This window comes from Anomaloglossus baeobatrachus, chromosome 3, assembly GCF_048569485.1.
Source record: "Anomaloglossus baeobatrachus isolate aAnoBae1 chromosome 3, aAnoBae1.hap1, whole genome shotgun sequence".
Taxonomy (NCBI): domain Eukaryota; kingdom Metazoa; phylum Chordata; class Amphibia; order Anura; family Aromobatidae; genus Anomaloglossus; species Anomaloglossus baeobatrachus.
The window spans coordinates 461,616,740-461,631,591 of NC_134355.1; positions in this window are offsets into that span (position 1 = coordinate 461,616,740).

Sequence of the window (14,852 nt, forward strand, 5' to 3'; positions counted from 1 at the left end):
ATAGGATGTCCATGTCACATGTCCATGCATTATAAAAACGGACATTTTCCTCCAGCACGCCATTATCTGCCTTCTGCGTCTTGGTGTCAATCACCGCTGGTGTAGCTCCTGTCTCCGATACTGCTGTGTACGCTCTATACACAGCGCTATACAGAATAGGGATAGAAGTTTCTATTAGTCCTTTTAAGGGCTAATACCGGCAGGGTCAGAGCCATAGGTGTCAGTCAGGTCCGTGAAAACAGATTTTAACAGCTACACAAGATGACAGCGTCTGTGTAGCTAAGGTCAGGGATTTCCTCGCTGCATTTCCCCATTAGGAAGGATAGAAAGGGAGGCTTCCTTTCCTCTACCTAGACCCACAACCCTGCCACTGTACCCTCCTGCCCTTTGCACACTCAAGCTCATTGTTACTAAGCCATTATACTAGCAAACACTGAGTAAACTTAGTGGCATCCTAAAAGTGGCTGTTTGACTTCCATTAGTGTCCCACTGGTGCAAATCTATGTGCAGCACCTCTGCATTGCACACTCAAACTCATTGTTACTAAGCCATTATACTAGCAAACACTGAGTAAACTTAGTGGCATCCTAAAAGTGGCTGTTGGACTTCCATTAGTGTCCCACTGGTGCAAATCTATGTGCATCACCTCTGCATTGCACACTCAAACTCATTGTTACTAAGCCATTATACTAGCAAACACTGAGTAAACTTAGTGGCTTCCTAAAAGTGGCTGTTGGACTTCCATAAGTGTCCCACTGGTGCCAATCTATGTGCAGCACCTCTGCATTGCACACTCAAACTCATTGTTACTAAGCCATTATACTAGCAAACACTGAGTAATCTTAGTGGCATCCTAAAAGTGGCTGTTGGACTTCCATTAGTGTCCCACTGGTGCAAATCTATGTGCATCACCTCTGCATTGCACACTCAAACTCATTGTTACTAAGCCATTATACTAGCAAACACTGAGTAAGCTTAGTGGCATCCTAAAAGTGGCTGTTGGACTTCCATTAGTGTCCCACTGGTGCAAATCTATGTGCATCACCTCTGCATTGCACACTCAAACTCATTGTTACTAAGCCATTATACTAGCAAACACTGAGTAAACTTAGTGGTATCCTAAAAGTGGCTGTTGGACTTCCATTAGTGTCCCACTGGTGCAAATCTATGTGTAGCACCTCTACATTGCACAATAAAACTCATTGTTACTAAGCCATTATACTAGCAAACACTGAGTAAACTTAGTGGCATCCTAAAAGTGGCTGTTGGACTTCCATTAGTGTCCCACTGGTGCAAATCTATGTGCATCACCTCTGCATTGCACACTAAAACTCATTGTTACTAAGCCATTATACTAGCAAACACTGAGTAAACTTAGTGGCATCCTAAAAGTGGCTGTTGGACTTCCATTAGTGTCCCACTGGTGCAAATCTATGTGCATCACCTCTGCATTGCACACTCAAACTCATTGTTACTAAGCCATTATACTAGCAAACACTGAGTAAACTTAGTGGTATCCTAAAAGTGGCTGTTGGACTTCCATTAGTGTCCCACTGGTGCAAATCTATGTGCAGCACCTCTGCATTGCACACTCAAACTCATTGTTACTAAGCCATTATACTAGCAAACACTGAGTAAAGTTAGTGGCATCCTAAAAGTGGCTGTTGGACTTCCATTAGTGTCCCACTGGTGCAAATCTATGTGTAGCACCTCTACATTGCACAATAAAACTCATTGTTACTAAGCCATTATACTAGCAAACACTGAGTAAACTTAGTGGCATCCTAAAAGTGGCTGTTGGAATTCCATTAGTGTCCCACTGGTGCAAATCTATGTGCATCACCTCTGCATTGCACACTAAAACTCATTGTTACTAAGCCATTATACTAGCAAACACTGAGTAAACTTAGTGGCATCCTAAAAGTGGCTGTTGGACTTCCATTAGTGTCCCACTGGTGCAAATCTATGTGCATCACCTCTGCATTGCACACTCAAACTCATTGTTACTAAGCCATTATACTAGCAAACACTGAGTAAACTTAGTGGCACCCTAAAAGAGGCTGTTGGACTTCCATTAGTGTCCCACTGGTGCAAATCTATGTGCATCACCTCTGCATTGCACACTCAAACTCATTGTTACTAAGCCATTATACTAGCAAACACTGAGTAAACTTAGTGGCATCCTAAAAGTGGCTGTTGGACTTCCATTAGTGTCCCACTGGTGCAAATCTATGTGCATCACCTCTGCATTGCACACTCAAACTTATTGTTACTAAGCCATTATACTAGCAAACTATGCTGCCAGTTTAAGGGCCGTAGTTGCATTGTCAGGGATAATTATTGTTGTTTATTCTGCTGTTAATAAAGCTAGACCACCGCTGCAATCTACACCACCTCTCAATTTTTACTACCACATTTTAAGTGCACGATCTTGTCGCAATCAAAATGAGTGGCAAAATGACAGATGCTGGTGGAAAGGGGAAGAGGCGTGTTGGAAAAGGAAAAAAAAGGTTTGTCCGTGGGGAAGGTGGCAAAGCTCCATTAACATCTGCTGAAGATAGACCATCTTCCAGCAAAAGTAAGATGACTACTACTTACCGTGGACAATCCGATGTGCTCCCTTTTTTACGGACACGAACAACTGGAACAAAGGTAGATGATGGCCAAAAAAGGAAAATGCTTGAATGGATCTCAAGTGGTCCAACAAGTGCCCTCTCCGCCACCTCAACTACCGCATCCAAAAAACACCAGTCCTCTGAGTTGTCATCCCAATCAAACTTGCTTTCTCCCAGCTCTGAAGTCTCCATCCGCCCTGCACAGTATGGTGGAACTGAGATGGCTGAGTCTGCAGAGCTGTTCAGTCACACTATAGCTTGGGAATCAGAGGTCTGCTCCCAAGCTACAGTGAGTACAGACCAGGAAATGGTCTGCAGTGATGCCCAGAACCTTTGTGACTCTGACTCAGGCCATTGGGACCAAGTTTCTGAGCATAATGTTGACCCTTTTTCACAAACTGTAACACCTGTTGTTATAGACAATGAGGAACATACTGATGATGATGAGACGCAGATACCAGATTGGGATGACAACTTAAATATTCGGTCAGGGCAAGAAGAGGCTCGGTCTGAGGGTGAGGGGAGTGCAAACACAACAATTGATGAGGAAGTTCTAGATCCCACCTACTATCAACCCACAGTCAGGGCCTCGAGGAGGTCAACAGAGACGGTGGAGGAGGATGCAACTGACGACGAAGTTACCTTGCGCCTTCCTGGACAGAGGAGGAGTACTGATAGCACGTCTAAAACTGCATCCTCAGCCACCACTGTGCCTCTGAGCACTAGTCGGGGTGTATCAGCAGGTCGCATGCCCTCTAAGCCTTGCTAGCCTGGTCCTTTTTTGACATAGCAAAAGATCGCCCAAATTATGTGATCTGTAAAATTTGTCGTGATTCTGTTAGTAGAGGGCAAAACCTCAGCAGTTTGACAACTTCTTCCATGAATCGTCACATGAAGAAAATATCATATGTCCCAGTGGGAAGCTCACCGTGCTGCAATGCGGCCTAGCGGAGCGAACCATCCACCGCCTGCCCCTTCCAGTGCATCCGCGCGCTCTTCATCTTCTAGGACTGTGGGGACAGCTGTCACACCTGGTTTTCCACGCACAACTTCCACCACTGTAACCGCAACAGGCAGTTTGCTTGGTAGGTCGTCAGTTGGTTTGGAAGGGGAAACAAGTGCATGTGTACAGCTCTCTCAGACATCGATAGCACCAACGTTGGATGAAGGCAACATCATGTCTCCGCCTGCACTTTCCTCACAAACCTGCATTTTTCCAGGGACACCCTACTCAACACCATCTACACACAGCAGCCAGATCTCTGTCCCTCAGATGTGGACAAATAAAAGGCCATTTCCTGCGACCCATGACAAAGCTAAGAGGTTGACTTTATCCCTCTGTAAGCTCTTGGCTACCGAAATGCTGCCTTTCCGCCTGGTGGACACACAGGATTTTAGAGACCTTATATCTGTCGCTGTGTCCCAGTACCAGATGCCCACCAGTTGCCACTACTTTTCTAAGAAAGGTGTGCCCGCGCTACACCAGCATGTCGCACACAACATCACCGCTTCCTTGAGAAACTCTGTGTGTGAACGGGTGCATTTCACGACCGATACTTGGACCAGTAAGCATGGACAGGGACGTTACATGTCGCTGACTGGGCACTGGGTAACTATGGTGATAGATGGTGAAGGGTCTGCTGCACAAGTCTTGCTGTCCCCACGACTTGTGTGTCAATCCTCTGTCTGTCCAAGTTCCGCCACTGCTTCTGCCTCCTCCACCTCATCTGGGTCCTCCACCTCCGCCCCAAGCCTGCCTGGTCAGGCCACCAGCATTGTAACTGCGCAGAAGGAATCACGCACCCCTCATTACTATGCTGGCAGCAGAGCGCAACGGCATCAAGCGGTCTTTAGCTTGACATGTCTTGGAAATAGGAGTCACACAGTGGCTGAGTTGTGGGCAGCTCTGGAGACTGAGTTTAATAAATGGTTGTCTCCACTCAACCTGCAGCCTGTAAGGCCATGTGCGACAATGCTGCAAACCTGGGTGCGGCCCTTCGCCTGGGCAAGGTGACACACGTGCCTTGTATGGCTCACGTGTTGAACCTTGTTGTCCAGCAATTTTTAACACACTATCCCGGCCTAGATGGCCTTCTGACCAGGGCACGAAAACTGTCTGCTCACTTCCGCCGTTCAACCGTCGCAGCTGAGCAACTTGCATCGCTCCAGAAGTCTTTCGGCCTGCCGGTTCATCGCCTGAAATGCGATGTGGCGACACGCTGGAATTCGACTCTCCACATGTTACAGCGACTGTGGCAGCACCGCCGAGCCCTGGTGCAATACGTCATGACGTATAGCCTGGGCCAACGAGATGCAGAGGTGGGGCAGATCACCCTGAAGGAGTGGTCTCAGATCAAGGACCTATGCACCCTTCTGCACAGTTTCGACATGGCGACGAATATGTTTAGCGCTGACAATGCCATTATCAGCATGACAATTCCAGTCATTTACATGCTGGAGCACACGCTAAACACTATTCGGAGTCAGGGGGTGGGACAACAGGAAGGGGAGGAACTACAGGAGGATTCATATGCGCAAGACACAACAACATCACCAAGGTGCAGACGTTCATCATCACCAACGCGGCAGGCATGGGACCATGGGGGACAGGGATCAACAAGGGCGCATGGTAGCAGGCGAAATGTTGAGGAAGGTGCAGGAGAACATGAAGAAATGGAGGACGAACTGTCCATGGACATGGAAGACTCAGCGGATGAGGGAGACCTTGGTCAAATTTCAGTTGAAAGAGGTTGGGGGGAGATGTCAGAGGAATGAAAGAACGGTTAGCACCTCTATGCCACAAACACAGCGTGGACTTGGTCCGCATGGCTGCGCAAGACACATGAGTGCCTTCTTGCTGCACTACCTCCAACATGACCCTTGTATTGTCAAAATTAGAAGTGATGATGACTACTGGCTTGCCACACTATTAGATCCCCGATACAAGTCCAAATTTTGTGACATAATTCCAGCCATAGAAAGGGACGCACGTATGCAGGAGTATCAGCAAAAGCTGTTACTCGATCTTAGCTCGGCTTTTCCACCAAACAACCGTGCAGGTGCAGGGAGTGAATCTCACAGTTGTAACTTGACAAACATGGGACGGTCTCGTCATCTTCAACAGTCTACCCGTACCAGTAGCACCGTATCTGGTGCTGGTAACAGCAATTTTATTGAATCTTTTCATAATTTTTTTAGACCCTCCTTTGCAAAGCCACCAGAGACAACAAGTCTGACACATAGTCAACGGCTGGAGAGGATGATACAGGAGTATCTCCAAATGAACATTGATGCCATGACTTTGCAAATGGAGCCTTGCTCATTTTGGGCTTCAAATCTTGAAAAATGGCCAGAGCTCTCCACTTACGCCTTGGAGATTTTGTCGTGTCCAGCTGCCAGCGTTGTCTCTGAACGTGTCTTCAGTGCTGCTGGGTGTGTGCTGACAGATAAGCGCACGCGTCTGTCCAGTGACAATGTGGACAGACTAACATTCATCAAAATGAACAAGTCATGGATCCACAAGGAATTTACTACCCCTGTGTCATCCTGGGGAGAGTAAATGCTTGTGTATTTTGAATGTGCTTGATGCAAATCTAGCTGTGAAGTGTACAACTAGGGCACAAGTGCTGCCACTGATGGCGTGTCTGTGTGGCCCAATCTTTGGAAAAATGGGAGACTCTGGTTGGAGTAACCCTTGCTTGCTGTGTTTTTTAAAAGGAGCCAAGATGAACAAGTCATGGTTCAGCAAAGACTTTGCTACCTACCCCGGTGTCATCCTGGGGACGGTTAAGTATGGCGTATTTTTGAATGTGCTTGATGCAAATCTACCTGTGAAGTGTACAACTAGGGCACAAGTGCTACCACTGAAGGGGTTAGTGTCTGTGTGGCCCAATTTTTGGAAAAAAAGGGAGACTCTGCTTGGAGTAACCCTTGCTTACATTGTTTTTAAAAATGATCCAAGATGAACAGAGCTGGGATCAGGAAAGACTTTGCTACCTACCCCGGTGTCATCCTGGGGACGGTTAAGTATGGCGTATTTTTGAATGTGCTTGATGCAAATCTAGCTGTGAAGTGTACAACTGGGGCACAAGTGCTGCCACTGAAGGGGTGGGTGTGTGTATGGCCCAATTTTTGGAAAAAAGGGAGACTCCGCTTGGAGTCACCTTGCGGTGTTTTACATGATTTTAGAAGGGCGTGCCATGCCTATATCTGTGTCTCCTCCTCTTTTTCCTTGTCCAGTTCTTTTGGTTTCGCATGAGTATATGTCCTTGTCACTTTCCCATGTGTTTGTGTTGTGTTATAAGTTGTTTGTCACCTTTTGGACACCTTTGAGGGTGTTTTCTAGGTGTTTTTATGTGTTTGTGATTGCCTCCCATTGTTTCCTATGCGGTTCGAGTTCGGTTCGTCAAACGTTCGACAAACCGAACTCGAACGAGACCTCCGTTCGGCGAACTGAACTCGAGCCGAACCGCGACCGGTTCGCTCATCTCTACTCCTAAAGATGAACTTTCTAGCAAAAGTTAAATCTGAACTTCCGCATGTACTTCAGGATCACAGAAATCTCCATGGCTCTCCTCACTGTGTAACCTCCTTCACATGTCCATGTGTCCAGTACGTGTGAAGTCTGTTTTCACACTTACCGGAGACATGGGCACACATAGACCCATTAAAATCAATGGGTCTACGTGCATGTGTGAGTTTTCACATGGACCGTGCATCTGTGTGCAGCATACTCTGTGTGCTCCACACGTAGACATGTATATTTTTCTCCAGCAGCACGGGTGTCACGCGGACCGCATGGATGGGATCCGTGTGGCATCAGTGTGACACGTACTGGAGAAAACCATGTTTCTGTGAAATAAAAATAATTTATACACTCTCCTTTTCCAGCACTGCTGTCTCTGCTGCTGCTGGCACTTGCTTCAGACCACCCCTCATTATGCTCATCTCATATGCACTGCACAGAGAACCGGAAGCAGCAGCAGCACCATGGACAGGTAAGTATAAAAATTTATGCTATCCGTGGGTAATGAGGATGTCATACGGATAACACACTGACAGCACACACTGAACACACACACTGACACACACACGGACACACACACACATATGCACCTATACCACGGACTGTGCAAAACGTGTGTTTTTGCATGGACATGTGAAAGAGGCCTGAAAGAACGAGATCTTGTGAGCTCTTACTCTCTGCATTAACCCAGCACTACATATAACACGGTCACAACATGTAATAAAATATAATCTCATTATGCCCTTCACCACCTGGCAATTTTCTGTTTTTTCCTCCCCTTCTTCCAAGAGCCATAACGTTCTTACTGTCTATCAATATATCCATGTGATGGCTTGTTTTTTGCAGTACAAGTTGTACTTTTAAATAACATTATTCATTCAACCACATATTGTAAGGCAAAATGGGAAAAAAATACAAGTGCGGTGTTTGTTTTTTATTTACCATGTTCACTATATGGTAAAAGTGACATGGCAGTATGAGTCCCCAGGTCAGTATAAGTACATACATACCAAACAGTTATAGTTTTACTTTTATCTAAGGGTGAAAAAAAATCATACATTTATAAAAAAAAAAGAATTGCGCTTTTGTCACCATGTGAGACCTGTAGCGTTCTCATATTTTTGTATTTGAGGCTCAGTGATGGCTTATTTATTGCATCTTGAACTGATGTTTTTAATGATATCATTTTTAGGTACAAGCGATTTTTTGATCGTCTGTTATTACATTTTATTGTAATGTTGTGGCTAGCAAAAGAGCGTAATTTTGGCGTTTTCTTTTTTTTTCTCGCTACTCCCTTTACCGATGAGATTAATTTATTTTATATTTTGATAAATTGGGCATTTCTGAACTCAACAATACCAAACATGTGTTGTGTTTTTTTTTCAATTGATTTATTTTCAATGGGGCAAAAGGGGGGTGATTTGAACTTTTGTTTTTCTTTTCGTTTTTCACAATTATTTTTTTTTAAAAAAATAGATAAATAAATATTCTTTATTTTTTTATTTAGCGCTAACATATTCCACAGCGCTTTACATACATCAGCAATAACCCTTTGGGGTTCACAATCTGAACTCCCTATCAGTATGTTTTTGAAGTGTGGGAGGAAACAGGAGAACCCGGAGGAAACCCAAGTAAACACAGGGAAAACATACAATCTCCTTGCAGATGTTGTCTTTGGTGGGATTTGAACCCAAGAACCCAGCGCTGCAAGACTGCAGTGCTAACCACTGAACCACTGTGCTGTGCAAAACTTTTAAATGATTTTACAAGTCTCCTTAGAGGATATGAAGCCTACACTGTAGAATCGCTTCTGCTTCAGCATCCCTCTGAACAGCAGAAATGCTGATCTCTTGTGAATGCCAGTGCTTAGCCAGTATTCACAGGAACTTCATGAGGACATCGACAGGGGTCATCACCTGGCCCCCAGCTGTCATGTCAAACCATTGGCACCCCGTAATCGCCTCACAGGGCCAGTGATGGTGGCAGGGAACAGCGTTTTCCTTGCTGAAGCGAGTTAAATCTTGTTGCTAGTGATTGACAGTGGGATTTAGCTAGTAAATAGGTGAGGGTGGGTTGGAGATCCACCCGTGCCTGCTAGCTGCACTTGTCGACTGATCATATCACCCAAAAAATGTGGGGAAAAAAGTGGTCTTGTCGTGGGAGCCCAAATTAAAGGGTCAGACATTGCCTTGGAGGTACTGGTACGTCCAAGGTCATGAAGGGGTTAAAGAACAATTAATCAAGACGTTTGCAGTGAGTCTATAAAATAGCAGAAATGGGGCACATAGGGGATGAGTATAATAAAAGACTGCTGTATAACTGATGTACATAAATACATCATTATTGTAATAAATCACAGATTCCTATTGTATTATCATGAATAAGTGATACAATTATGCCATATGCATATAAATATAGAACATGTCATTATAACTGTGTAGTGCATATCAATATAACACACTCAATTTGAATCACTGACATGAATAACAATTAAATTGTATTGTTATTAGTAGGGGCAATTGGAACCTTTTTTGTTAATAGGTATTTACTACAGTGCCTACAAGTAGTATTCAACCCCCTGCAGATTTAGCAGGTTTGATAAGATGCAAATAAGTTAGAGCCTGCAAACTTCAAACAAGAGCAGGATTTATTAACAGATGCATAAATCTTACAAACCAACAAGTTATGTTGCTCAGTTAAATTTTAATACGTTTTCAACATAAAAGTGTGGGTCAATTATTATTCAACCCCTAGGTTTAATATTTTGTGGAATAACCCTTGTTTGCAATTACAGCTAATAATCGTCTTTTATAAGACCTGATCAGGCCGGCACAGGTCTCTGGAGTTATCTTGGCCCACTCCTCCATGCAAATCTTCTCCAAGTTATCTAGGTTCTTTGGGTGTCTCATGTGGACTTTAATCTGGAGCTCCTTCCACAAGTTTTCAATTGGGTTAAGGTCAGGAGACTGACTAGGCCACTGCAACACCTTGATTTTTTCCCTCTTGAACCAGGCCTTGGTTTTCTTGGCTGTGTGCTTTGGGTCGTTGTCTTGTTGGAAGATGAAATGACGACCCATCTTAAGATCCTTGATGGAGGAGCGGAGGTTCTTGGCCAAAATCTCCAGGTAGGCCGTGCTATCCATCTTCCCATGGATGCGGACCAGATGGCCAGGCCCCTTGGCTGAGAAACAGCCCCACAGCATGATGCTGCCACCACCATGCTTGACTGTAGGGATGGTATTCTTGGGGTCGTATGCAGTGCCATCCAGTCTCCAAGCGTCACGTGTGTGGTTGGCACCAAAGATCTCGATCTTGGTCTCATCAGACCAGAGAACCTTGAACCAGTCTGTCTCAGAGTCCTTCAAGTGATCATGAGCAAACTGTAGACGATATATAACCAAACAAAATAAATTAAACTAGGAGTGTTCGTGCAGAAAAACCAACCAAAAGAAAAACTCCTAAAAACAATATTTATTAGAGAAAAATATTAAAAAATGCTCAAAAATACAGAGCATGATAACTCTTATATATACAACAGTAGTTTAATGGTCACGTAAAGTGAGTGGGAGGTCAGAAAAGGTACAAAACCAGCTATTGAGGGAAGGGGGACTGGTTATCTCAGCATAAATGGGTGAGCCCCAGGTAGCATGGCTCCATATATAAAAATGGAGTAGCCTGTTAGCCTAAGGGATAAATAAGGGATGGTCTCTCCCTCTCTTGTAGCTACCTACCAGCGGAGGTGCACCTTAAAGTGTTGGGTGCCCCCCGCTCCACGTCGGCTGTCCCTAAGCTGTCCCTTTGACCCGCAAGTCGCAATAAGACCCACCACCAAGAGTAGAAGTGCAAAGTAGTCATTCGGTCATTATAAAATATTGGTAACCTAGAAACTGGTCACCGTAAATATATCTTGTCCTTAAATAAGGAAGGGAAGAAACAACAAGAAAAACTACTATGTAGTGTATTCTTTTGCATCAAAATTGGGAATCCATATACAGTTCTTACATGTGCTACTAGTGCAATACTAGCCAATTCTTGCTGTACGTATAAATATCCATGCACAGTAATATTAGATGATACAAAGATACAAATGTACCGTGATGTATGGAAAAAACAACTTATAATCACAGCAGGGAACTTATCTGCTGAGGTCACTGCTGGCAATCCAACATCCCGACGCGTTTCCCCCCTGAAGAGTTAATTTCAGGGGTTCATCAGGGGAAGAAGAACCAAGGATTTTGTTATATCCAAATACATCAATTTCATAAGTCTTTTTATATCTAGACAAAAAGAGAGATCAAATTCCCAAATCAGGACATAGAATGACATCCCAGACAAAACAGTCATTCTCCATATGACAATACGTAAAAGGTTATAAATGTAAATACCTTAATAAATTTAGCTTTCTGAATGTAAGCAGACCGACATCAATGGCCTAAGATGAAGGGCAAGTCGTCTGGCTGATAATCCCAGTAAATGCTCTAGGTGCAGTGACCATGGTGAACTGAGACTAGAGGCAGTGCTGCCATCTCTATGGTGCATTTTATATAGAAGCCAGCCACCACCTCAAATGAACTTCCTGTCCCATCGGCCATTCACCGGAAGTAGCCGCTGTACAGAAGATAGAAACCGCGCGGCGAGACCGGAAGTGACAAAAAATAGCGTGTGACGTCACTTCCGCTCCCGCGCGGAAAGGCATCGGTATACTGATGCCAATACTTTCGCGGTCAAAGTCTCTATTTGCACCATGGTGGACGGACCTCGCGGTCAGACCGGAAATGACATCGGCAATACCAGACGTCATCTCCGCTCCCGCGCGGCAAGGATCCGGCCATACCGGAAGTGACATCGGCAGATCAGACGTCGCTTCCACTCCTGCGCAAAAGTGACAGTAAGTCGGTCCCCATGTTAATACGGTAAATGCCGCTATCTGTACCATAGTGGGCGGAGACATAAGTCAGATAGGTAAACAGCCTATCTGACCTGCCAATAAACGCAATACTGCTGTATGGCTGGTGATACCGATTCCGGCCTATTACAGAATAATAATATAGATACATGGCCATCCATAAAATATAATAATAATAATGATGGCACAAAAAACCATGTCTATTAACCACCATAGAAATTGTTGTAAAGAAAGGGGATTAAAAAGAAGAGAAAATAACGAAAGCCAATAGAAATTAACGACAAAAGTCGCCAAATGTGTACAATAAACAATGGAATCAAGGAGAATGCATGTTGACTAATTGACAGCACAAGAAATGAACTTGATGGAATAAATACTCCAAAAAGAACTAGATTAGAACCTGGCTATATAAATAATAAATACCTCTCAGAAGAAGCCAAGGCTAAAGCGACCTAAGAAGACCCAACTAGTTAGAATAAATGAAGGACTATGAGGAAAAATATGAAAGAATAGGATATAGAGGTAGCAAAAATAATCACCGACGAAGGATATGGCCAAGTGACCTAGATAAAACTAATATAGCTCAAAACCTCATTGAGGCCCTTAGGATGCACCGTATCGAGAAGGAAGGTCCATCGGGCTTCCCTCTGAAGTATTTTGTTGTCCCAATTGCCCCTCCTGGTGGGCATCGGAACGGCCTCAATCCCCTGGAAACGAATGCTTTTGGGATCCCCCTGATGACAGTTCTTAACGTGTCTAGCTATAGGTGTATCACGTTTATGAGCAATATCGCCCAAATGCTCCCCAATACGGACGCGTAATTGGCGTCTTGTCTTCCCTATGTAGCTAAGCGGACATGTACATGTACACCTATATACAAGACCCTCCGTTCGACAGTTAACGAAGTCCCTGATGTAAAAAACCCTACCTGATTCCAAGTTAGTGAAAGTTTTACTTTGATCAATGTATGCACAGAATTTACAAGAACCACATTTGAAAGTGCCACATGGCTTTCTATCAAGCCATGTGCCAGGTGATTTTTCTGGCAGAAAGAGGCTATGTACCAAATGGTCCTTGATCGTTTTGCCTCTCCTATAGGTGACACTAGGATAGGAGGTGATAAAATCACTTAGGTCAGGGTCAGATGTTAATATTCCCCAATGTTTTCTCAGAATATGCATGATTTTAGTATTTTGATCATCATATGACCCAATCAATCTGGTGATTTGTTCCTGTTCTCGTTTAGGTTTAGTAATTAGGAGTGTAGTTCTCCTTTGATCCCGAGCAGACTCATACGCCGATCTAATAACTGAATTAGGGTATCCTCTATCCCTAAAATTGTTCCCTAGGCTCCCAGATTTTTGATGGAAGTCGTGAAGGGACGAGCAGTTTCTCCTGAGACGGAGAAACTGCCCTTTAGGGATACCTCTCCGTAGGGCAGCAGGGTGATAGCTCTCCCACCTAAGCAAGCTATTAGTCGCTGTCGGCTTGCGATAGATCGTGGTACCTAGGGTGCCATCCCTATTTTTTGTGAGGAGGATATCCAGGAAGGGCAATCTGTCACCTCCCACCTCGCATGTGAACTTAAGTCCGAGGATATTGTCATTAAGGTGTGACACAAAATCAAGAAAGGAGTTTGCTCCACCCCTCCAGAGGACGAGGATGTCATCTATGTATCGCCCCCAGAATAATATCTGGGGGTTCCAGGTGACATCCTCGTCCCCAAACACCACTACATCCTCCCACCAGCCCAGGTAAAAATTTTGTTTGGGGACGAGGATGTCACCTGGAACCCCCAGATATTATTCTGGGGGCGATACATAGATGACATCCTCGTCCTCTGGAGGGGTGGAGCAAACTCCTTTCTTGATTTTGTGTCACACCTTAATGACAATAACCTCGGACTTAAGTTCACATGCGAGGTGGGAGGTGACAGATTGCCCTTCCTGGATATCCTCCTCACAAAAAATAGGGATCGCACCCTAGGTACCACGATCTATCGCAAGCCGACAGCGACTAATAGCTTGCTTAGGTGGGAGAGCTATCACCCTGCTGCCCTACGGAGAGGTATCCCTAAAGGGCAGTTTCTCCGTCTCAGGAGAAACTGCTCGTCCCTTCACGACTTCCATCAAAAATCTGGGAGCCTAGGGAACAATTTTAGGGATAGAGGATACCCTAATTCAGTTATTAGATCGGCGTATGAGTCTGCTCGGGATCAAAGGAGAACTACACTCCTAATTACTAAACCTAAACGGGAACAGGAACAAATCACCAGATTGATTGGGTCATATGATGATCAAAATACTAAAATCATGCATATTCTGAGAAAACATTGGGGAATATTAACATCTGACCCTGACCTAAGTGATTTTATCACCTCCTATCCTAGTGTCACCTATAGGAGAGGCAAAACGATCAAGGACCATTTGGTACATAGCCTCTTTCTGCCAGAAAAATCACCTGGCACATGGCTTGATAGAAAGCCATGTGGCACTTTCAAATGTGGTTCTTGTAAATTCTGTGCATACATTGATCAAAGTAAAACTTTCACTAACTTGGAATCAGGTAGGGTTTTTTACATCAGGGACTTCGTTAACTGTCGAACGGAGGGTCTTGTATATAGGTGTACATGTACATGTCCGCTTAGCTACATAGGGAAGACAAGACGCCAATTACGCGTCCGTATTGGGGAGCATTTGGGCGATATTGCTCATAAACGTGATACACCTATAGCTAGACACGTTAACAACTGTCATCAGGGGGATCCCAAAAGCATTCGTTTCCAGGGGATTGAGGCCGTTCCGAT